Source organism: Elephas maximus, chromosome 23, assembly GCF_024166365.1.
Source record: "Elephas maximus indicus isolate mEleMax1 chromosome 23, mEleMax1 primary haplotype, whole genome shotgun sequence".
Taxonomy (NCBI): domain Eukaryota; kingdom Metazoa; phylum Chordata; class Mammalia; order Proboscidea; family Elephantidae; genus Elephas; species Elephas maximus.
Genome location: NC_064841.1, coordinates 9,903,500 through 9,926,280, shown reverse-complemented (window position 1 = coordinate 9,926,280; position 22,781 = coordinate 9,903,500).

Below are 22,781 nucleotides of genomic sequence, written 5' to 3'. Positions count from 1 at the left end.
TGTGACCAGATATGCAGGGCACGTCCTGCACAGACCCTCACCCTCACCCACCCACCACAACTGCTCAGTTCTTCATGACCCCTGACCTCCTCCTGTGAGCCCGCTTCTTTCCCAGCCTAGAGTTCCATGGCAAGAGCCCACTTCCATGGTCGTAGCTTCAGAAAGTGTAATGTCTCATTACGTTTGTTTTTATGCAAATATTCCCTTTGAAAAAAAGCCCATTTTATGTAGCTACATGAATGCGAAAAAGGACACCCAAGGATTCAATGGAAAGGGTGGAAGGTACAGTTTTAGAAACCTGTAAAGACCAGAACGTCTTTTGTACTTCACCTGGTAAAGTAGGACTGTGGGGAACAGATTATAAGCCTGTCTATTGGGGTACCCCGGAGTAGGGGGTCAAAAGTGATAAAATATGAAACTGAATTTTTTAAATATCTTTTTTTTTGGTAATGTTAAGAGGAAAGAACATTACATTTGGATATCTAAATTTAAAAATTAAAAAAACCAACTCAGGGTAGAATCCATTCTGATTCATAGCAACCCTGTAGGACAGAGTAGAACTGCCTAAGGAGCAGCTGGTGGACTCAAACTGCAGACCTTTCCATTAGCAGCTGAGCTCTTAACCATTGCACCACCAGGGCTCCTGTCTAGGGACAGTGGCTTGGAATGTTACTTAGGAGGGGCTTCTCTTTGGAGGCAGCAGCCCACACCAAAAGCTTAACACGCAGCCGAGCAAAGTAAGTAATGGTGCTTTCAAGGTGAACGGTGGAGATGTTGTCCTCTTGTGTTTGAGAGCATATGTAAGGAATTAAGATTTTGGTTAAGAGCTCAGGCTGGTAACCAAAAGGTTGGCAGTTCGAATCCACCAGCTGCTCCTTGGAAACCCTATGGGGCATTTCTGTTCTGTCCAATAGGGTCACTATGAGTCGAAGTTGACTTGATAGCAACGGGTTTGGTTTGGTTTTTTTGTGGACTTTTTTTTTTTTCCCCTGGAAGAGTGGGAGGTGGGTCAGAATTTCTTGTGCTCTGCTAAACATAGGGCTGAACTTGTCTGCAAGACTGGAAAGAGCTGACAAAATTGGCCCTTCCAGATTGTTCTCTAACTTCTGAGAAAGTAAGACAGCCCCAAATACCACAAGCTGGCTGACAGTGGGTGGTGCCAGGAGAAGGCACAGAAGTGTTCCTGGTAGACATACCCCTGCATGATCTTTGCAAAAAGAATGTGCTCCTGGGGACCAGAAGCCACTCTGCAGCCTCAGCTGCTGAGTCTTAAGGGCCAGAGGCATATCTGCAGGCTGCTCTTCCCAGTTATTGTTTGGCTGGGGCTCGAGAGGCACCCCCGCATCCCAGAAGCTGCACAAATAGGCAGTCCTATTTAGTGGACTGATTTCAGAGGGCAAGGGAAGCTCCCCTGGACCTCTGTACTTCTTCCATTGGCTTGTAGTTTTTCCAGTGCTAAAATGCAAATAGGAAACCCTGGTGGCCTGGTGGTTAAGTGCTACGGCTGCTAACCAAAGGGTCGGCAGTTCGAATCTGCCAGGCACTCCTTGGAAACTATGGGGCAGTTCTACCCTGTCCTATAGGGTCACTATGAGTCGGAATCGACTCGATGGCGCTGCGTTTTGGTTTAAAATGCAAATATTCCCTAAATTGTATAATCTTCTCTTACTATGAACTAGTTCCTCAAACCCTTCCTTGAGAGCAATTGTGGATTTATGGAGAGGGCAGAGAGCATGAAGGCACTACTCAGACTGACCGAGAAGGAGGAAGGAGAAGCGAGAAATGATCGTAACCAGCTGCTGTATGTTGAGGCTCTTTTATACATCGCCTAATTTAGTGTTTCCCAAGGAAGGTGCTGAGATACTGTAAGATACTGTATAGACTTCCATTTTTTTTTTTTTGCTCATCTACCTCCTAAAAGGATTGTTAAAAATTATATATACCCTCTTACACCAAAGTTACCATCTAAAAATTTACCTCATCAGTTTGAAGATTCCTTTTTCTTGCGAAGAGAAGTAGAAAATATTAAATATTTGATACCATAAAATCAGGTAAGGACTGATGACCATTGGCATGAATATTTCACAAATATGATTTGGTAAGATAAGTTTTGACCAGGCTTATTGAATAAAAAGAAGCCCATATTTGAAAGAAATGATGTAAAATTTTTACCCATAAGTTTTATTTTATCTATCTTGAAAAATTGGGTAGTCTCTCCCAGTATTCCAATTATAAGCTAAAGATTATTAATCACAAACCTGTGCCACTTCAGCTATTCTGAATTCAGAGTGTCTCAGCATGCCCCAAATGCTTCATTAATGCAAAGCTCCAGGCTTAACAAAAATCTGTATAAGATGGGAGGCTCTAGGAGTTTTACAATTTATCATTAAGGAACAGGCAAGCCAGAGGCACTTGGACTTCAGTGCAAGGCCCTGTGGTAAGATTTGGGGTGTGTGAGGGGCAATCTCTCTCTTATAGAGGTAAGAAGATCACAGTGCTGGGAAGACAGACTTATCTCAGGCCAATCAGCTTGAGGAAAGTGTACATATGGAATTACCAAAAATACCCCAAACCCATTGCTGTTGAGTCGATTCCAACTCATAGCAACCCTATAGGACAGAGTAGCATTGCCCGACAGTTTCCAAGGAGTGCCTGGTGGATTCGAACTGCCAACCTTTTGGTTAGCAGCAGTAGCACTTAACCACTACGCCATCAGGGTTTCCACCTATGGAATTAAGATCTTGAAACTGATTTCTTCAAAAACTCTGTATCCCTTGGAAAGCCATCGTATACCCTGAGGTACATGCATTCAGTTTGAAGATCATACTTGTCTGTGACAGTAGGGTTTCAAGGTTAAGTTAATTTGTGAAATACATGCCAGATTTCCTTATTTGAGATTCTTAATGCCAATGGACTTCTTTAAGGCTCTGGGAGGGCCTGTAATAAAGGAATATATCTTTGTTAGGCTAGAATTTCCCAAAGTATTTATTTATTTTTTGTACATCTATTAGTGTTACCATTAAATCTTAATGGCATTATTATTGATATTCTATGGATAAAGAGGCCCTGGTGGTACAGTGGTTAAGAGTTCAGCTGCTAACCAAAAGGCCGGCAGTTGGAATCCACCAGCCACTCACTCCTTAGAATCCCTATGGAGCCGTTCTACTCTGTTTCATAGAGTCGATATGAGTCAGAATCAACTTGACGGCAACAGCTTTATGGATAAAGAAATTGAGTTTAATTACTTGCCCTTGGCAAGGGGTCTACAAACTCTTTCTGCAAAGCACCAAATGGTAAATATTTTAAGTTTTGCAAGCCATATGGTACCTGCTGCAGCTACTCATCTCTGCTGTTGTAGCACAAAAGCAGCCGTTAAAAAACCCCAAACTCACCACAACTGCCACAGCCTCCACCAGACTGAGCCCAGCACAACTAGATGGTGCCCGGCTACCACCACTGACTGCTCTGACAGGGGTCACAATAGAGGCTCCCAGACAGAGCTGGAGAAAAATGTAGACCACAAAATTCTACCTCAAAAAGAAAGACCAGACTTGCTGGCCTGACAGAGACTGGTGAAACCCTGAGAGTATGGCCCCTGGACACCCTTTTAGCTCAGTAATGAAGTCACTCCTGAGGTTCACCCTTCAGCCAAAGATTAGACAGGCCCATAAGACAAAAGAAGACTAAAGGGGCACACCAGCCCAGGGCAAGGATTGGAAGGCAGGAGGGGACAGGAAAGCTGATAATAGGAATCCAAGGTTGAGAAAGGAGAGTGCTGACATGTCATGGGGTTGGCAACCAATGTCATAAAACAATATTGTGTACTAATTGTTTATTGAGAAGCGAGTTCTGTAAACCTTCATCTAAAGTACAATTGAAAAAACAAAAAAAACCCAAAAAACCAGACCTGTTACTGCCAAGTCAATTCTGACTCATAGTGACCCTATAGGACAGAGTAGAACTGCCCCCATGAGTTTCCAAGGCTGTAATCTTTATAGGAGCAGGCTGCCACATCTTTCTCCTGTGGAGTACCTGGTGTGTTCAAACAACTTACCTTTCAGTTAGCAGCCAGGCATTTAACCACCACGCTACCAGGGCTCCTTAACGCAGCCAAAGACTATATGTAAATGAATAAATGTGACTATGTTTCAGTAAAACTTTATTTACAAAATCAGGCAGTGGGCTGGGTTTGGCCCTGGGATGTGGTTGACAACCACTGCTGTGGGTCACCTGTCTAAAGGAATTTGAATCCAGGTCTGTCGATTTCACAAGGTTGATCCTGTCTCCATATTATTCTGTAAGGTGTCACGGAAGGGCCTAAAAGGGAAGGCTGAGGCCCTGGAGGCAAATCTCATCTCCTTGACCATTTTGCCAAGGGCTGGCCCCTTCCAGCTTGACTATTTCTGAGGCCAACACAGGTTTTTCCCTCAGCGTTAGTGTTTGTGAGCCAACAACTCAACTCATCTTTAAATAAGTAATCAATAGAGATCACAAAGCCCAACGAGAAGACACCCCCTTCCCAGGCCTCAGTTGCAAAGTATAAAGTACACAAGTAACCTTTAGCACCAATAAGCACCCTAGAAGTTCTGGAAGCGAATTGGGCCCATTTGGAGTTCTTTCTCTCGTCTTCTAATAGACTTGTCACGAATCACCAGCTTCTGAATAAAGCCAGTAATTAAAATGGCTGTTTCTATTTTGGTCCTTCAAATAGTCCTTCAGAATGCTTTTAAAAAAAAATAATAGATCTTTGCCTGCTACCGAGGTGAAGGTATTTACCTGTGAAAGGAATGCTCAGTGTGACCTCCCCTGGCTTGAACCCACACTACCTAGTGTGACTGTCCTTGGAAAGAGCCTAAGTGAGTTCATTTTTGGACAGAATCAAATGATGATGATTATTCCTTGGGCGGAGATGGTTCCCTGGAAGCGGAAGTCATATGGGGCAGCTGCAAAGTACTGGAGGGTGTTCAGCAAGCCCTAATCGTGGAGGCCCCTTACAAAGGGCCTCATTACATTGTTAACTACTGCAACAACAAAGAGAACTGTTTTCATATTTCTAAGAATGGCAGGCAGGGGTCAGATCACAAAAGCCTAGAGATGTCATGCTAAGGAAGTCAGACTGGAGACTGCAGAGCACCATTCAAGAAGGGGAGTGACACCCTCAAAAGATGTATTAATGAAGTCCCTTCAGGCAACCGGATGAATGGGAGGAAGGGTGGGAGGTCTTTACAATAGCCCAGGAAAGAGATGTTGGGGGCTGATTTTAGACTGTGACTGGGGGGTTTGCTGAGCAAATAATCCAAGAAGCTGGACTGTATGAAGAAGAATGGGGCATCAGGATTGGAGGAAGACTCATTAACACCCTGCGTTATGCAGATGATGCAACCTTACTTGCTGAAAGTGAAGAGGACTTGAACCACTTACTGATGAAGATCAAAAACCACAGCCTTGAGTATCGATTACACCTCAACATAAAGAAAACAAAAATCCTCACAACTGGACCAATAAGCAACATCATGATAAATGGAGAAAAGATTGAGGTTGTCAAGGGTTTCATTTTACTTGGATTCACAATCAACACCCATGTAAGCAGCAGTCAAGAAATCAAAAGATGCATTGCATTGGGCAAATCTGCTGCAAAGGACCTCTTTAAAGTGCTGAAGAGCAAAGATGTCACCTTGAAGACTAAGGTGCGTCTGGCCCAAGCCATGGTATTTTCAATTAATTGCATGACATGATGCGAAAGCTGGACAATGAATAAGGAAGACGGAAGAAGAATTGAAGAAGAACTGACGCCTTTGAATTGTAGTATTGGTGAAGAATATTGAATATACCATGAGCTGCCAAAAGAACAAACAAATCTGTCTTGGAAGGAGTAAGCCAGAATGCTCCTTAGAAGCAAGGATGGTGAGACTGTGTCTTACATACTTTGGACATGTTGTCAGGAGAGATCAGTCCCTGGAGAAGGATTTCATGCTTGGTAAAGTACAGGGTCAGTGAAAAAGAGGAAGACCCTCCACGAGATGGATTGACACAGTGGCTGCAACAATGGGCTCAAGCATAGCAACAATTGTGGGCATGGTGCAGGACTGCAGTGTTTCGTTCTGTTGTACGTAGGGTCCCTGTGAGTAGGAACCAGCTTGATGGCACCTAACAGTGACAACAACATGGGGGATGGGGAACAGAGGGTAGGGTCAAAAGAGAGGAGTCAAAGATAACTCATATTGTTATTTAAACCGTAGGTTGAAATAAATATATCTTAAATTGGCAAAGTTGATTAGAGAGTAAAATGCAAAAAACTGAACACGGCTTTACTTGGGAAGAGTGGGAAAAACGGAGTTATCAGGATGGAAAAGAGGATTAAGCTAAGCATAGGATGGGGGGTGGGGTGTTGTCAGGAGTACTTAGTACCCTCCCCCTTGTGGGATCAGCCCTCCGTCCACTCTTCGACAAGCACGCTGAGGTTTACTCAGTCTTATAAAAGGTCCTGTGCAAGCGCAGCTTCCAGAAAACCAAAACCAAGCTCGTTGCTGGAGTCTCACTTGACTCATGGTGACTCCCTGTGTTACAGAGTTTAACTGAGCTCCATAGGTTTTTCTTGTCTGTTGCCTTTACAAAGAGGAGCCCTGGTGGTGCAACTAGTTAAGCGCTCGGTTGCTAACCAAAAGATTGCTGGTTTGAACCCACCTGGCAGATCTGAGGGAGAAAGACCTGGTGACCTGCTTTTGTAAAGATCAGCCAAAGAAAAACACAAAGCCCAAACCCTTTGCCGTCGAGTCGATTCTGACTCATAGTAACCTAGGAAACACTATAGGGCAGTTCTACTCAGTTACATTGGGTCACTATGAGTTGGAATCAACTCCACAGCACCTAACGACAACAAATCTTATGGCAGCAGGTGGCCAGGACTTTCTTCTGCAGTACTAGTGGGTGGGGTCGAACCACCAACGTTTAGGTCAGTATCTGAATGCAAACCATTTACACCACCCAGACTCCTGCAGCTTTCACATTCCCTCTGTATTTCCAAGTATATCAACAACTTCCACCTGTATAGAAATTCTGGGACAGTCTCAGTAACAAACATAAGATGCTGCATGGTTTTGCAACAAGTGTGATACTCTTCAAAGTGAAGGATCAGGGACTCTGACTTCATGCTTAGATATAAATTAAATAATCCTTCTATAGGGTCACTATGAGTTGGAATAGACTTATCGGCAACAGGTTTGTTTTCGTTTTTTCTGTTTTATAATCACGATCACAAACACGAACTATATCCAGATGGGCTGCGGCTCGAAACAAAGAACAAAACAGTGTCTTTTGCAACACAGAGCGTCAACTGCAAAGGGACACCATCATAGAGAAGCTCTCATAGTTTCCTTTTGACAGACCATTTCCAAAATAGCAGCTGAACACCCTGCTCAAATATGGAAATTCCTGTGCTCAGGCAAGTGTTCCTTCTGCCCTCGAAGAGCCCACCAGGACTCAGAGACGGCGCCCCAGGTTGATACCACCTACAACCAAGGAGCTGAGGGCTGTTGTTAAAACTCCACTGAGTTCTTTCTGAGGCTGTCAGGCCTTGGTAGGCAGGGCCAGGCGAGACTCTCTGCTTTCTTTGAGGCCTCTCTCCTTTCGCTCCTGCCAGCTCAGAAGCTGCCAACGGGTTGCAGGCTCCTTCCACCTGACACCGCTTTGGGCTTTATTCCCGTACCCATTGGAACTTGGTGGCAAAATCAGATCCAAGTCAGCATTATCACGGGACAGCAGAAGCAGCCTGCTCCCAGGTTTTACATGTTCCTCTGTGTTTGACTTTGCTTTCCCTCACTCCAGGTCCTAGCTATCTCCCTGGAGTCTCTCTTGGCCTATAACTTCTAACCAGTTTAGTGAATACCTGCCACAAGCTAGACTCTATTTGAGGGCTCTAAGTCACCCAGGGCAAGGTCCCTACTCCCAGGGGCCGTACAAATCAGCTGCAGAGAGAAGAATATACACATATAAAAATCACTACCAACAGGACCAAATTCTGCTCTGTTCTCTAGTCTCACCTAGAAGCCCTCTCGTGTGTCTGTGTGGATATAAGTGCCAAATCAGAGGTACCACGAGAGAAAATAAAGTATTTCTTCTGAGTAGGAGGTTTACTGAGAGCCTTCTGTCAGATTTACGGGGAAGGTGTTGACAAACATGGGCAATGTAGGCATGGCTGGGCATAGGGGGAGTGGGAAACCCTCACAAGATGGGGCAGAATAAGTTCACCAAGGTCTGTCGGGTTAGTTTTTATGTCACATAAACATTAGTTGTTGTTACCTGGGGAGGGGGTGGGTAGCTAAAATGTAGGATCAGGAAACAAGGCAAATGGTGATGAGAGATGGAACAAATGTCTTCTTTCGGTATAAACAGTATGGTCCCAACAATTCCTATTCGATTTTTAATTTCATGCCCTGCCCCTGAAAGATAACAAAGGACTGAAACCAGCAGGAAAGAAGATGAACACAACTCTCATGCTGGTTTCCGGTCCTTTTGTTTTTCTTCGTCCACTGATCTGTCCACATTGAAGAAATTATGTTTAGGCCCTCATGGTCATCAAGCTAGACTTGATGGTCATCAAGCATTCTGTTCAGATCTTTTGTCCTTTAAGGGGGAAAAAAAAAGCAGTTCCAAAGAGCTGATCTTACCATTTTTTAAGAAAACAAATACATTATGGTAAAAATATGTATAACAAAACTTGTGCCAGTTTGACAATTTTTACATGTACAATTGGGTGACATTATATTCACCATGTGGTGTAACCGTTACCACTGTCCTTTTCCAAATTTCTCTACCACCTTTAACCAAAATTCAGTGCTCCCTGAGCTAAGACTCCCTCTCCCCTCTCCCCACCTCGTGGTAACCGTTAATAAACTTTGGTCTCTTTATATTTGCCTATTTCATATAAGTGGGATCATATAATATTTGTCCTTTTGTGACTGATTTATTTCACTCAGCATAATGTTTTAAAGATTCATCCACGTTGCAGCACGTATCAGAACTTCATTTCTCTTTATGGCTGAGTAATATTCCATTGTATGTATGTATCACGTTTTGTTTATCCATTCCTCTGTTGATAGACACTTGGATTGTTTCCACCTGTGATGATTAAGGTTGTGTGTCAACTTGGCTAGGCCATGATTATCAGTGGTTTGACAGTTATGTAATGATGTAGTTTGGTAGTTACAGGGTGAGAGAGAGAAATTTGTCTCAAGGAAACGGTTCATGTAGAGGCTGGCAAGTCCCATCTCTGTGGGTCAGGCATTAGGCTGGAGGCTCCAGAAGGACCTGAAGACACAAGTAAGTTGCATGAGAAAGTGGTCCAAATGCCCATGGTCTGCACTCCTGTCACATTACCTTCCTTCTCCCAGTCTGCACCTATGGCCTCATGGGGAGTTCTTTAGGAACAGTTGACAGAGGAAGAGAAAATGTGTGCCTGTTTTACAGATAGTTCTGCATGATATGGAGGCACCACTTGAAAGTGGACAGCAGCAGCACTACAGCCCCTTTCTGGGACCTCCCTGAAAGATGGTGGTGAAGCGAAATCCTCCTAATGGGCAGAACTTCGAGCAGTGCACCTGGTCGGTCACTTTGATTGGCAGGAGAAATGGTCAGATGTGTGATTGTTTACTGATTCATGGGCTGTGGCCGATGGTTTGGTTGGATGGTCAGGGACTTGGAAGGAACATGATTAGAAAATGGGTGACAAGGAGGTATGAAGAAGAAGTATGTGGATAGACTTCTCTGAATGGGCCAAAAAAGTGAAGATCTCATGTGAATGCTCACCAAAGGGTGACCTTGGCAGAGGATTTTAACAATCAAATGGATAGGACAATGCCTTCTGTTGAAACCAATTATCCTCTTTCCCCAGCCACTCCCATCATTGCGCAATGAGCTCATGGACAAAGTGGCCATGGTGGCAGGGATAGAGATTATGCATGGGCTCAACAACATGGACTTCCACTCACCAAGGCTGACTTGGCTACAGCCACTGCTGGATGCCCAATCTGCCAGCAGCAGAGACCAACACTGAGTCCCAATATGGCACCATTCCTTGAGGCAATCAGCCAGCAGCTGGGTGGCAGGTTGATTACATTGGACCGTCTCCACCATGGAAAGGGCACCATTTTGTTCTTGTTGGGATAGACACTTCCTCTGGATATGGATTTGCCTTCCCCGGACGCAATTTCTCTGCCAAAACTACAATCTGTGGGATTACAGAATGCCTTATCCACTGTCATGGTATCCCAGACAGAATTGCCTTGGATCAAGGGACACACTTTAAGCAAATGAAGTGTGGCAATGGGCCCATGCTCATGGAATTCACTGGTCTTATCATGTTCCTTATCATCCTGAAGCAGCTGGCTTGATAAAAGGATGGAATGACCTTCTAAAGAAACAATTATGGCACAAGCTAGGTGGTAACAATTTACAGGATTGGGGCAGTGTTCTCCAAGAGGCTGTATATACTCTAAATCAGTGTCCAGTATATGGTGCTGTATTTCCCATAGCTAGGATTCATGGGTCCAGGAATCAAGGGGTGGAGATGGGAGTGGTATCATTTACTATTACCCGTAGTGACCTACTTGGAAAATTTTTGCTTCCTGTCCCCACGACCTTAGGCTCCATGGATCTAGAGGTCTTAGTTCCCACTTGGAGACACAACACGGATTCCATTGAACTAGTTGAACTGGAAGTTAAGAATTCCACCTGACCACTTTGGGCTCCTCATGACTCTGGACCAACAGGCAAAGAAGGGAGTTACCATACTGGCTGGCATGATTGACCCTGACTACCAAGAGGAATCAGATTGATGTTGCATAATGGAGGTAAAAAGTAGTGTCTGGAATCCAGGAGACCCTTCAAGGCATCTCTTAGTACTGCCACGCCCTGTGATGAAAGTCAATGGAAAATTATAGCAACCAAATTCTAACATGACTACTAATGGCTCAGATCCTTCAGGAATGAAGGTTTGGGTTACCACACCAGCCAAAGAACCACAACAAGCTGTGGTGCTTGCTGAGGGTAAAGGGAATACAGAATGGGTGGTGGAAGAAAGTAGTTCTAAATACCAGTTACAAACACATCACCAGTTGCAGAAACAAGGACTATAATTGTTATGAGTATTTCTTCCTTGTATGTGTACATCAGATATTTTTGTTTTCTTCACTTATAAAATATAAGCTGCAAATAGGGCTAATGCATTTTCGGTTGTACACATGTTAGTTGTATTATATTAGGTACAAGTATGACTTTGTAATTGTCTTTATATAGACATTGTATATAGTTTAAGGTGTATGGGTTCTAAGTTGACAAGGGGTGGACTGTCACGGCTAAGGCTGTGTGTTAACTTAGCTGAGCCATGGTTATCAGTGACTTGGCAGTTATGTAATGATGTAATTCAGCAGTTATGTAATGATTAGTTTGGCAGTTATGTAATGCTATAGTCATCCTCCATGACATGATCAGTCAATTGGTTTTAAGAAGAGTTTCCTCAGGGATGTGTCCTGCATCTAATAGATATATGGATGTTCTGGTAAAGCTTGATCTGGATCCTGCACCTGGCGCTTCATCATCTGACCTTCAGTTCTTGGGACTTGAGGCAACTGCCTACCTTATTGCCTGCCAATCTTGGAAATTCATCAGCCTCTGCAACCTGTGAGTCAGCAGCCTGCTCTCTTACCTGCCCACCTTGGATTTGTCAGCCCCTGCAACTACGTGAGTCAGAAGTCTCTAGCCTGATACCTGACCCATGGACTTGGGACTTGCCAGCCTCTACAACTGTGTGAGCTGTTTCCTTGAGATAAATCACTCTCTTGATGTATGTGTATATATATATATATATATATATATATATATATATATATATATATGCTTCCCTACTTTTGCTTCTCTAAAGAACTCGGCCTAAGACACCACCTTTTGGTGGTGCTACAATGAACATTGGTGTACAGCTTTCTGTTTGCATTGCTATTTGCACTTCTTTGGGGATATGTACCTAAGATTGGAATTGCTGGGTCATATGATAGTTCTATGTTTAACTTTTTGAGGAATTGCCAAACTGTTTTCCACAGTAGCTGCACTATGTTTCATTCCCACTGGCAATGGATGAGGGTTCCATTTGATCTTACTTTTTTGTTTGAGGCTTCTGAGATCTCTCTATCCAAAGAACATTCCACTAATTAGTTACAACAGCTGGTTAGTTAGAGCTCTTTGATATTTTTTAAGGAAATAGGCATTGTACAAAGTGTGAGTGCCTTTATTTGGCAATTTGGGTTTCTGCTTTCAGCTTGCTAACACTGAGTTTCTGTCAGTCATAATTAAAAAAAAAGTTGAGCCTTTTCTGTGGTCCCAGGCATCACTGAGTATGTAAACACAGGCCAGTGTGTGGTGTGAGGAACGGGACACATTGGGAGACAAGTCTGGCGTCAACTGCAGGTCTGAGTAGTGGGAGAACTATTTTATCCTCATAGATAATGAAGGTTGAATCAGAATTTCTTGCTCTTTTACTCCAGTAGTCTGGACTGGATTGGCTCATTGCCCTTGGTCATCTTTAAACTTCCTCTGTCCTCATATGACTTGTCATACACCAGTGAGCTGCCACACAGGGCTTTGGAATCAAATAGACATGATTTCAAACCTGAGTCTTCCTACCTACCTTGGGCGAGATCCTTAATTTCTGTAAGCCTCAGTTTCCTCATATGTAAAATGGGCGTAATAATAGTACTTCCCTCATAGTGTTGGAGCCCTGGTGGCTCAGTGGTTAAGAGCTCAGTTGCTAACCAGAAGGTCAGCAGCTCAAATCCACCACCTGCTCCTTGGAAACCCTATGGGACAGTTCTACTGTGTCTTTTAGGGTAGCCATGAATCAGAATCGACTTGACAGCAATAGTTTTTTTGTTTTGTTTTTTTTTTCTTTTCTTATTTTGGTCATGGAATTGCTATCAGTTTTAATCCTGGTAAATTATTTTGAATACCTAGCCATTGCCTAATCCATAGTGAGGGCTCAATAGTTATGTTTCCCTCCCCGGTCCTGGCTTTGCCACTGAATAGCTGTGAGATTTTTACCATATTACTTAAATGTCCCTGGTCTTGGTTTTCCTCATCTTTAATGGGTAAGAAGAGAGTAACAATAATAATACCTCCTCACTGGCATGTTCTGAAGTTCAACTGGGCAGACGTTCCTGAGGCCATGGGAAATGAGGACTCAGTGGTCCACGTCACAGCCACTGCACTTGTGGTATGGAAGAGTGTTGGGCTTGTGTCTGAGAGGCCAGGTGGTGTGTCTCCCTGGAAGTGGGACAAGCCTATAGGCATGCTCCTTGCAGATGGATGTCCTGAATCGAAATATTCAATATTTTTTCCTTTGGAAAGTAGTATGGGTTGAATGGAGCCCTGGTGGTGCAGTGGTTAAGAGCTTGGCTGTTCGAATCCACCAACCACTTCTTGGAAACTCTATGGGGCAGTTCTACTGTGTCTTATAAGGTCGCCATGAGTGGGAATCGACTTGACGGCAATGGGTGTGTGGTGTGTATGGGTTGAATTGTGTCCCTCAAAAAGATTTGTTGAAGTCCTAACTCCTGGCACCTGTGAATGTGACCTTATTATAAAATAGAGGTTTTTTTTTTCAGATGTATTTAGCTAAATTAACATGAGGTTATAACTGGAGTAGAGTGGGCCCGAATCCAATATGACTGGCGTCCTTATAAAAGAGGAGAAAAGGCACAGAGGCACACAGACACATAGGGAGGACAGAGATAGAGATTGGAATTTTGCTGTCATAGGCTGAGAAATGGGGGCTACCAGAAGCTGGGTGAGCCAAGAAAGGGCCTCCGCCTAGAGTCTTCAGAGAAAGCAGGGCCCTGCCAGATACCCTGAATTCCGACTTCTAGCCTCCGAAACTGTATTAAGCCACATAGCTTGTGGTACTTTGTTACAGCATCTCCAGGCGACTAATACGGAGATTCTCTCATTTATCACCATTTCTCTCCCACTGCTGCTGTCTTAATTCAGACTCGTCTCATCTCAGTCCCAACAACAGCAACTGGTCTTCTTGCCTTCAGCCGTCAGATGAGTCTTCCAAAAATTCCAACTTTCTCTAGTTTTTGCTGCTGAAAAGCCCAATGGCCCCATCACCTCCTGGATAAACTGAAGATCCTTCAGTGTGATATTCAAGACCCTCTGCAATCTGTCACACCTTTTCTTACTTTCCACTGTTACCCTCACAAATCCTCCACTCAGCCACTCGGGTCTCCTCACTGTTTTCCAAAGACAGTGTGCGTGTTCTCAACATCCAGCCATGCTCATGCCTTTTCCTGGCCTGGGATGCTCTCCCCGCCAGCCCATCTTACCCATAACCTCATTTTTGTCATGAGGGCATCATAACCATTGCCACCTACCGTAAACAGGTTTGGCAAACAAGTGCCTGAGCTTCCGAGCTCGAGAATGGCCATAATAAGTGAAGCAGGGAGGAGAAGCAAATTTGATGGGAAAACGATGAAATTTTAGAAAAGTTGAATTTGTGGTCATGGCATTTCTGTTTTTGCTCTTCCTTTTTTCAAAGTCACATTGGATTTCAATCAGAGAAATGCCACCTAGATGAATGTGTTTCTTAAAAACTTTTGTCTGATGGACCAAACTTCTTCAACTTTAGTTTAATAAATATAAATAGTGTGATTTTTTTTGTCTAGTTAGAGAAAGAACACATGCTTATAGCTTAAAAAAAAAAAAAATTACCTGTTATTCCAAAACCCCAAAATCACTGCTGATATTTTAATGTGCGTCCCTCCTGACCTTAAAAAAAATCTATTTTCATTTTTTAAAAAAAGGAAACTTTGGCAATCAAATCTTTTATACATTTTTATATTGTTTTTATATTCAACAATATATTGTGGGTGTCTTTCACATCAGTAAATACTTGTCAGGGATTGAATTGTGTCCCCTCAAAAATGTGTCAACTTGGTTAGGCCATGATTCCCAGTATTGTGTGGTTGTTCGCCATTTTGTGATTGTAATTTTATGTTGAGAAGGTTAGGTGGAATTGTAATACCACCCTTACTCAGGTCACCTCCCTGATCCAAGGTAAAGGGAGTTTCCCTGGGGTGTGGTCTGTACCACCTTCTATCTGTCAAGAAATACAAGGAAAGGGAAGCAAGCAGAGAGTTGGGGACCACATACCACCAAGAAAGCAGTGCCAGGAGCAAAGTGTGTCCTTTGGACCCAGGGTCCCTGTGCCTGAGAAGCTCCCTGACCATGGGAAGACTGATGACAAGGACCTTCCTCCAGAGCCGACAGAGAGAGAGTGCCATCCCCTGGAGCTGACACACTGAATTTGGACTTGTAAAGTACTAGACCTTGAGAAAATAAATTTCTCTTTGTTAAAGCCATCCACTTGTGGTATTTCTATTATGGCAGCACTGGATGGCTAAGACAATAATAGATCAAAATAATAATTTTTAATCACCATGTAAGGGTAGACTAAAATGTATTTAATCCATCCTCTACGGATGAGCACTTAGCTTATTTGTAGTTTTTATTTAATTTTATAAACAATCCTATAATGAACCTTGATTTTCTTGAAAGAAATTTCTTGGTCGGACATTATAATTTGTATAGGTGGGTTTGAACAATTGTATCGGTTTTTTAGAGATAAAAGTGGCAGGTGTTCCTTGTAAAAACAATAGAAAACAAAGATATAAACAAAAAGAAGATAAAAATAACTCATGATTCCACCCCCAGGAATAAACCATAGTTGGGTTTTGATGGCACACCATCCTGGGGTTGATACTTGGTTGGCAGGACACTTACTGCAGCGTTCTAATAATTTCCTTCTACGTCCCTGTTGGCCCAAACGGCTGAAATTTTATCTGAATACTCAAGTAGTGAAACCCACTGATGTCTTCACCTTTTACACGTTATTACTGTTTTTCCTTTGGAGCCTGTATGTTAGGCACTTCAGTATAATCAAGATCAATTTCGACATGATATATTATGAATGTCAGGAGGGAAAAACCGTACCTCTGTATCCTCCATGACTTAGTCTTATCATCTGTATATCTTCCTTGTTTTGTTTTTAGCTTCAGTCTCGTGACTTGGAAAATGACACGCTGCCACATTGCTGTGTCACCTTTCTCCGGATACACGGGGCTCATTGTGCTGGGATCAGGTGTTAGGAAATTTCTGTTCACTCATATCATGGTCTGTTTAAGGAAACAATACTTCTCTCTGGGCTAATTTGACTCCTGATTGCCCTCCTTGGTGGCTCCTCTCTTACCCGGTATGTGCCTTCTGGATGCTCTGAGTCCAGGGACCACTTTTCACTCTTCGTTAGAATTTGCTCTGCAGAGCACGGCGCTGACTTCTAGTAGCTGCTTAATGAATAATGTTTTGCATGAAGTTATTCACTGGAAAATCAGAGGAGGATGATGGGGAAACAGGGCTATGTTATGATTTTCATGGGCTCTAAGCATTTGGACTTTATGAGGCCCTTCCTGCATTAAAAAAAAAAATTATCTTTTACAACTGCATTGGCGTAAAGATGAATATAATCCAGGCTGGATTCATTACGGTTATGTCCCCTTTTTCTTCTGATTTTAAAAGAAATCAAACATTTTTGTGGACCGTAGGTCCGATGCCTCTTTGTACCTAGTGGATAAGTTGGCCTTGGGGGAAACAGGTTTCAGTTTTGAAAGCTAAGGGCAAAGAAATGCAATTCTAGAAGGAAATTCTCCATTCGGGACTGGCCAGGAGTTTTTTTTACAATCTCATGGAATCTTCAAGCCAACTCTCTGAATCAATTACTATTATTATTCCCTTTTTTTTATTTTACAGAAAAGGTAATCAAGGCATGAAGAGATGACATAATGTACTCATGTGGTTAGTAAATGGTGGAAGTGGGGTTTTATTCACTGCATACGCATTACTTGAGCATCTGATGTGTACCAGGCACTGCCATAAAAAAAAAAAAAAACACGGACACTGGAAAAACAGCAGTGAATCAAAGTCTCTGCTCTCAAGAAGCTTCATCCTTTGTCTGATTTCAAAGCCTGTCCTTTAACTCTTATGCTACAAGTCAACTTTTCAACCTTCTCATATCCCTGGGCTGTGGTTTTAGAAGTCCAGTGAGAAGCTCTACGTCTTCAGGATGGTCAGTCAAATCCCTGGCCAGAATTTCACCCTGCTCCTGTCTGCCTCTGTGTCTGAAAGTATGCCATAGCTACTCATTCCCTTGTATTCAAGGATTTTTCATTTGGGATCCCTCCTGTCTTCTCTGTTCACCCTGCCATGCCTTGGCCAAGGGTGCCATTGCCTCTTGCCTCTGTGAATGCTATCTTGATCTCCCAGGATTGTCCAACTTGCTGATGCTGCCACAAGGAACTGCCTAAGACCTTCCATGGCTCCCTAATGCCCTCAGGATAAAGGGCCTGTTCTCATCTCGACTCTGCCTACCTTCGTTCATCCTCCTCGTATTACTTTTCTTTTCTCCCCCTTGCTCATCACATTCCATCCCTAGGAAATTAACTGCAGCTCATTCATTAGTCAACAAACATTAATTGAGTACCTACTGTGTGCCCTACATGAGTAGGGCTAACACAGAGAAAAGCCTGGAGCGCTGTGGCAGCATAGGGCATCACAGTGACACCCCACCGAGAAGAGAGGAGTGCTGGTCACTGAAGGCAGGTGGGTGATCCCAGAGGCTTCCTGTAGAAGGTTGACCTTGAGATTTGTTCTGTGGGATCCGTAGGAGTGAGCCTAGAGAACTCACAGAGGGGCAGAGTGATAAAGGCAGGGGGTGCTAAATGTGAGACGCTAGTGAGGGGAGAGTCCCTCAGAGTGGCTTGAGGAAGTGCTGGTGAAGTAGTTCTGTCTGGCAGGGAGGTTGCAGAAGAGCTGCGTGGTTTCTGCCTGGGAGTCCGCATTTATCCTGAAGGTCAGGAGGAGACAGTGAAAGTTTGCTGGCAGGGATGTGAGGATGATTGGAAAGCTGGTATAGTAACTGAGGCAAAACTTTACCGGGCAGTGAGGATAGAGAGAAGTGGGAGGGTTGGAAAGATGGTGATGAAGTAGAACATACAGAGCTTGGGGTCCTGGTGGGCAGTGGTGGGGAAGGGGAGGAGGGATCCAGGAAGATGCCCTGATTGCTCAAACTCACTGTGACCTCTCTGTGTTTCCACTGGCTGCTTGTTACTTCTGACTGGGTCTTCCTCCTTTTCACCCATGTACCCCTGCTCACCATTCTGCCTCAGCTCAGGCATCTTCTTACTCTGGAAATGTTTCATGATGTTAGGGTCCAGAAGGCAAGAGATGGCACCCTCACATCAGGTGATGGAGGAGAATTGTTAAAAGGATTATTTATAAAGCTGTACTGTTATGTTGTTAGGTGCCGTCAAGTCGGTTCCGACTCACAGTGATTCTGTGTACAACAGAACAAAACACTGCCCGGTCCTGCACCGTCCTCACCATTGTTGTTATGCTTGAGCCCATTCCTGTAACCACTGTGTCAATCCATTTCGTTGAGGGTCTTCCTATTTTTTGCTGACCCTCTACTTTACCAAGCACGTTGTCGTTCTCCAGAGACTGATTCCTCCTGATAACATGTCCAAAGTACGTAAGATGTAGTCTCGACATCCTCGCTTCTAAAGAGCATCCTGGCTGTACTTCTTCCAAGACAGTCTTGTTCGTTCTTCTGGCAGTCCGTGGTATATTCAGTAATCAGAATATTGAATATAAAGGTGTGAGCAATGTTTGAGGAAACCAAAAACTGATGTTGCAGTGCCCCTTGACTAGTAATACTGTCACCATCCCAGAGGCTAGAAAGGGCCAAAGGAGAGAGCATTTACTAAAATCTAGGGGCTGAGAGTTGTGTGGAAAGGGCTGCCTGACAGGAGCTGCTCCTTGGGTAGGGGAGAGCCAATCTGCGATGTTATCCTGAAAGAAGGGGACCCAGAGAACTAACGCCCAGCCTTACTCTCCTCCGTCCTATTGATCTTTTGCTGGGGTTCCCCATTGGCCAAGCCCAACCAGACGCTGTTGAGTGGGAATCCCAGTGATGCAGTTGCTACAAGTCAGTCCCCCGAGCACAGAGCAAGGTAGAGAGTGGATGTGGAGAGACAAATAGAAGCCACCCGTAACGAGTTTTCTGACCCCCACCAGTTCCTGTCTAAACCAGCAACCTCTCCTATATGGTCCCATGATACTCTGTGATTCTAGCCATCACAGCATAGCTATGTCTCCCCCTTTACGCTGTGAGCTCCTCCGGGGTATCTGCTATGTCTTTTCCATCTTTGTATCTTCCATGCCTGGCACAGGGCCTGGCACAGGGCCTGGCACATAGTAGTAGTTATTGTTGTTAGGTGCTGTCAAGTCAGTTCTGAGTCATAGCGACCCTATGCACAACAGAGCAAAACACTGCCTGGTCCTGTGCCATTCTCACAGTTGTTCTTATGCTTAAGGCCATTGCTGCAGCCACTGTGTCAATCCACCTCGTTGAGGGTCTTCTTCTTTTCCACTGACCCTGTACTTTGCAAAGCATGATGTCCTTCTCCAGGGACTGATCTCTCCTGACAACATGTCCAAAGTATGTAAGATGCAGTCTTGCCATCCTTGCTTCTAAGGAGCATTTTGGTTTACTTCTTCCAAGACAGACCTGTTCGTTCTTTTGGCAGTCCATGGTATAGTCAATATTCTTCGCCAACACCACAATTCAAAGGCATCAATTCTTCTTCGGTCTTTCTTATTCATTGTCCAGCTTTCGCATGCATATGAAAACACTGTGGCTTGGGTCAGATGCACCTTAGTTCTCAAAGTGACATCTTGGCTTTTTAACACTTTCAAGAGGTCTTTTGCAGCATATTTGCCCAATGCAATGCATCTTTTGATTTCTTGAGTGCCGCTTCCAGGGGTGTTGTTTATGCATTCAAGTAAGATGAAATCCTTGACAACTTTCATCTTTTCTCTGTTCATGGTAATGTTGCTTATTGGTCCTGTTATGAGGGTTTTTTTTTCTTTCTTTCTGTTGAGGCACATAGTAGGGGATCCATAAATGTTGGATAAACAAAGACATCCCCGTTTCCCCGCCCCCCCCACCCCTGCATAGAATTCAATTCACATTTAAGGTAAATGTCTTAATCTATTACCAGCTGGAGCCTCAGGGTGGTTTAAGAAAAGAAAGGACAAGTTTCTGTGTTACAGGTTTGAAGTTAAAAAGCCTCCCAGAGAACATGTACTTCCTGGTTTTATTCTCTTTTGATTGATCGGTGCTTTCATCAGTCAACAAACATGCCTTGACTTCCAATACAAGGGGCCAGGGTTCCTACCCGAAATTAACACGTGTCGGGGATTCATTTCCCTTTTGTAGCAAAGCTAGTGCAAAGCAACTTAAAGCAACGAAAATGTTGTTTCATCCAACTAGTACAGGATGGATCAAACAGAAAGGGAGTTGGGAGATTAAATTTACCTGGTAAACACAGCACAGAGCTCACAGCTGTTTGCAGCTCAGTGGCGTTTACGTAATGACAGAATCCAGCCATTTGGCATAAGCGAAGTGATGGTCGTGGTGCACCCTGGCAGTCTGTCCTGCCTGTCCCTGCCCCTTCATTTTCACAACCATCCCAGGTCACCTCCTCTTTCAACCTGTCCTTTACTGAGGAAGTGGGGAAAATTGTACTCTCTAGCTTAACATTCAAACGCTTTTGACAAGTGGCTCCCACTCCACCCTTAGTAATGTAACTAAAATGTAACTATGGCCCTTGAAATTGCCTCTCAAACGTGCACCTGCAGCTTCTCCAGTTGTCTATGACGAAGGGCACACCTTCTGTTTTCATGTTCTTGGGACTGCTCACCAATTCTCCTACCTAGTAGGCACTCAGGGAGGACCTCTGATTAATAATCCTGTTGGATAGACCTACACCATACCTATCACCGTAGTAATGGCACACCTTGCTCAAAGTTGATGGCAGCAGTGGGTAATGACTTGGCTGCTTCCCCACCCAGCCACGGGTCCTGTAGATGGATGATTCTGCTCCTACCCCTACAAAGCCTGGAGAGATCTGCACTCCATGAGAAATCAGACGTGTTGCCAGCTTCCTACCTGACTCCTCTCTTCCTCCCAACACAAGGCAAAACAAGCTCCCGTTTCCATGCTGCACATAAATAGAGATTGTTCTTCAACTTCAGAAATGTCCTTGGCACAGAACACTCAAGCCTACGAGCCCCAGGAATTCTGTGTTCATCTTGCAGGGCCATGGCTAAGATCTGGGTAACCCTATTCAGGAAGCCCACCATGGAACAAAGGTGTATTTTCCCCAATTGCCGCATGTCAGGGAAAGAGCAGACATTCCCCTACCAGTCCCCAGAAACTGGAGCCAAACCCATGGGAATTCATGGATTCCTTCCATGCCTCCTTCACTGAGAACCTACGCCCAGCAGGGCTTCCAGGTTGCACAATTCTAGGTAAACGATACGCCCTGGACTTGTGGAAGGTGGTGGGTCCAGTGGCAGGCATTGTCCTGAGCACAGGACTCTCTGTGGATGTGCTGCTTGTCTTTTCTTTGCTCCTTCAGATGCACTCTTTACTTTCCACCGCTCTGTGTCCCTGAGGCAGAGGTGTATGAATTCCATCAACTCCTGTGCCCTCCACCTTCCCACTGGATAATGGGAAGCACTGCTAGGAAATGAGAAGATAGGGAGAGAGGAAAGAGACCAGTGAGCCTCCCTCCCTTCCAGGTTGCTGTGGGTTTGCAGTAAAGTCCGTAGCTCTTGCCAGAGTTCTGGCAAACATCCTGATAACCCTGGTGTCATTGCCCCAAGGTATTGCCCTATCCCTTATTGCCCTCAAGTTTGTAAATGGTTCCTTATTAAGCTCTTTTAATTTGATTCAATTTGTGTGTCCTTTATTTCTTTCTCGCTGTAATCCTGACTGATATAGTGGCAAATAACACAAACTCTGTCTCCTTGAAGCTTACATTAACATGGAGAAGTTTGCAAACAAGACAACAAACAAGTTTGCAAATATAATTTATATATTTTCAAATAGTGATAAACCCAAACCCACTGCTGTCAAGTCGATTCTGACTCCTAATGACCCTATGGGTTGCAGTAGAACTGACACATAGGGTTTCCAAGGCTGTAAATCTTTATGGAAGCCGACTACCCTATCTTTCTGCCCCGGAGCTGCTGGTGGCTTTGAACCGCTGACCTTTTGGTTATCAGCCATGCACTATAACCACTGCACCACCAAGGCTTGGTTATAAGAAGTAAAATTGGGTAGTTGGATAAGGAGGGTCTAAGGGAGGAGGGTCAGGAAAGGCCTTTCTGAAGAGGTGCCATCTGACCTAACACCACAATGATGAGTACAAGCTAGCTGCACCCTCTTCTGGGGAAGACCAATACAGACGGGTGGAAGAGCAGATGCCAAGGGCCCCAAATGGGAAAGAGTTTGGACAGAATGTAACCTGGTGGACAAGGGAAGAGTTGCAGGAGGTGAGGACAGGAAGATGGATTTTATTCTAAGGGCACTGGGAAGCAAGTAATTTTGAGAGTTTTAATGGTTTTTTTATCCTAACAGAAGAAACCCTGGTGGTGTGGTGGTAAGTACTACGGCTGCAAACCAAGAGGTCGGCAGTTTGAATCGCCAAGCGCTCCTTGGAAACTCTACGGGGCAGTTCTACTGTGTCCTATAGGATCGCTATGAGTTGGAATTGGCTCCGCGGCAGTGGGTTTGGTTTTGGTTTTATCCTAACAAAAATCACATTAAACAATCAAAG